The sequence below is a fragment of the Oncorhynchus gorbuscha genome, linkage group LG10 (assembly GCF_021184085.1).
Source record: "Oncorhynchus gorbuscha isolate QuinsamMale2020 ecotype Even-year linkage group LG10, OgorEven_v1.0, whole genome shotgun sequence".
NCBI lineage: Eukaryota > Metazoa > Chordata > Actinopteri > Salmoniformes > Salmonidae > Oncorhynchus > Oncorhynchus gorbuscha.
Genome location: NC_060182.1, coordinates 10,012,428 through 10,015,280, shown reverse-complemented (window position 1 = coordinate 10,015,280; position 2,853 = coordinate 10,012,428).

The following is a 2,853-nucleotide window of genomic DNA, read 5'->3' as shown; positions in this document are numbered from 1 at the left end:
TAAGGAGAGGGAACGGAGGATCACCAACCGCCTGTGCCTCTATTGCGGAGTTGCTGGACATTTTGTTAATTCATGTCCAGTAAAAGCCAGAGCTCATCTGTAAGCGGAGGGCTACAGGTGAGCGCAACTACTCAAGTCTCTCCATCAAGATCCTGTACTACTTTGTCGGTCCATCTACGCTGGACCGGTTCGGGTGCTACATGTAGTGCCTTGATAGACTCTGGGGCTGAGGGTTGTTTCATGGACGAAGCATGGGTTCGGAAACATGACATTCCTTTCAGAGAGTTAGAGAAGCCTACGCCCATGTTCGCCTTAGATGGTAGTCATCTTCCCAGTATCAGATTTGAGACACTACCTTTAACCCTCACAGTATCTGGTAACCACAGTGAGACTATTTCTTTTTTGATTTTCCGTTCACCGTTTACACCTGTTGTTTTGGGTCATCCCTGGCTAGTATGTCATAATCCTTCTATTAATTGGTCTAGTAATTCTATCCTATCCTGGAACGTTTCTTGTCATGTGAAGTGTTTAATGTCTGCCATCCCTCCCGTTTCTTCTGTCCCTACTTCTCAGGAGGAACCTGGCGATTTGACAGGAGTGCCGGAGGAATATCATGATCTGCGCACGGTCTTCAGTCGGTCCCGAGCCAACTCCCTTCCTCCTCACCGGTCGTATGATTGTAGTATTGATCTCCTTCCGGGGACCACTCCTCCTCGGGGTAGACTATACTCTCTGTCGGCTCCCGAACGTAAGGCTCTCGAGGATTATTTGTCTGTGTCTCTTGACGCCGGTACCATAGTGCCTTCTTCCTCTCCGGCCGGGGCGGGGTTCTTTTTGTTAAGAAGAAGGACGGTACTCTGCGCCCCTGCGTGGATTATCGAGGGCTGAATGACATAACGGTTAAGAATCGTTATCCGCTTCCCCTTATGTCATCAGCCTTCGAGATTCTGCAGGGAGCCAGGTGCTTTACTAAGTTGGACCTTCGTAACGCTTACCATCTCGTGCGCATCAGAGAGGGGACGAGTGGAAAACGGCGTTTAACACTCCGTTAGGGCATTTTGAGTACCGGGTTCTGCCGTTTGGTCTCGCCAATGCGCCAGCTGTTTTTCAGGCATTAGTTAATGATGTTCTGAGAGACATGCTGAACATCTTTGTTTTTGTCTATCTTGACGATATCCTGATTTTTCTCCGTCACTCGAGATTCATGTTCAGCACGTTCGACGTGTTCTACAGCGCCTTTTAGAGAATTGTCTCTACGTAAAGGCTGAGAAGTGCTCTTTTCATGTCTCCTCCGTTACTTTTCTCGGTTCCGTTATTTCCGCTGAAGGCATTCAGATGGATTCCGCTAAGGTCCAAGCTGTCAGTGATTGGCCCGTTCCAAGGTCACGTGTCGAGTTGCAGCGCTTTTTAGGTTTCGCTAATTTCTATCGGCGTTTCATTCGTAATTTCGGTCAAGTTGCTGCCCCTCTCACAGCTCTTACTTCTGTCAAGACGTGTTTTAAGTGGTCGGTTCCGCCCAGGGAGCTTTTGATCTTCTAAAAGAACGTTTTACGTCCGCTCCTATCCTCGTTACTCCTGACGTCACTAGACAATTCATTGTCGAGGTTGGCGCTTCAGAGGTAGGCGTGGGAGCCATTCTATCCCAGCGCTTCCAGTCTGACGATAAGGTTCATCCTTGCGCTTATTTTTCTCATCGCCTGTCGCCATCTGAGCGCAACTATGATGTGGGTAACCGTGAACTGCTCGCCATCCGCTTAGCCCTAGGCGAATGGCGACAGTGGTTGGAGGGCGACCGTTCCTTTTGTCGTTTGGACAGACCATAAGAACCTTGAGTACATCCGTTCTGCCAAGCGACTTAATGCCCGTCAAGCTCGTTGGGCGTTGTTTTTCGCTCGTTTCGAGTTTGTGATTTCTTACCGTCCGGGTAGCAAGAACACCAAGCCTGATGCCTTATCCCGTCTGTTTAGTTCTTCTGTGGCTTCTACTGATCCCGAGGGGATTCTTCCTTATGGGCGTGTTGTCGGGTTAACAGTCTGGGGAATTGAAAGACAGGTTAAGCAAGCACTCACGCACACTGCGTCGCCGCGCGCTTGTCCTAGTAACCTCCTTTTCGTTTCCTGTTTCCACTCGTCTGGCTGTTCTTCAGTGGGCTCACTCTGCCAAGTTAGCTGGTCATCCCGGTGTTCGAGGCACTCTTGCGTCTATTCGCCAGCGCTTTTGGTGGCCGACTCAGGAGCGTGACACGCGCCGTTTCGTGGCTGCTTGTTCGGACTGCGCGCAGACTAAGTCGGGTAACTCTCCTCCTGCCGGTCGTCTCAGACCGCTCCCCATTCCTTCTCGACCATGGTCTCACATCGCCCTAGACTTCATTACCGGTCTGCCTTTGTCTGCGGGGAAGACTGTGATTCTTACGGTTGTCGATAGGTTCTCTAAGGCGGCACATTTCATTCCCCTCGCTAAACTTCCTTCCGCTAAGGAGACGGCACAAATCATTATCGAGAATGTATTCAGAATTCATGGCCTCCCGTTAGACGCCGTTTCAGACAGAGGCCCGCAATTCACGTCACAGTTTTGGAGGGAGTTCTGTCGTTTGATTGGTGCGTCCGTCAGTCTCTCTTCCGGGTTTCATCCCCAGTCTAACGGTCAAGCAGAGAGGGCCAATCAGACGATTGGTCGCATACTACGCAGCCTTTCTTTCAGAAACCCTGCGTCTTGGGCAGAACAGCTCCCCTGGGCAGAATACGCTCACAATTCGCTTCCTTCGTCTGCTACCGGGTTATCTCCGTTTCAGAGTAGTCTGGGTTACCAGCCTCCTCTGTTCTCATCCCAGCTTGCCGAGTCCAGCGTTCCCTC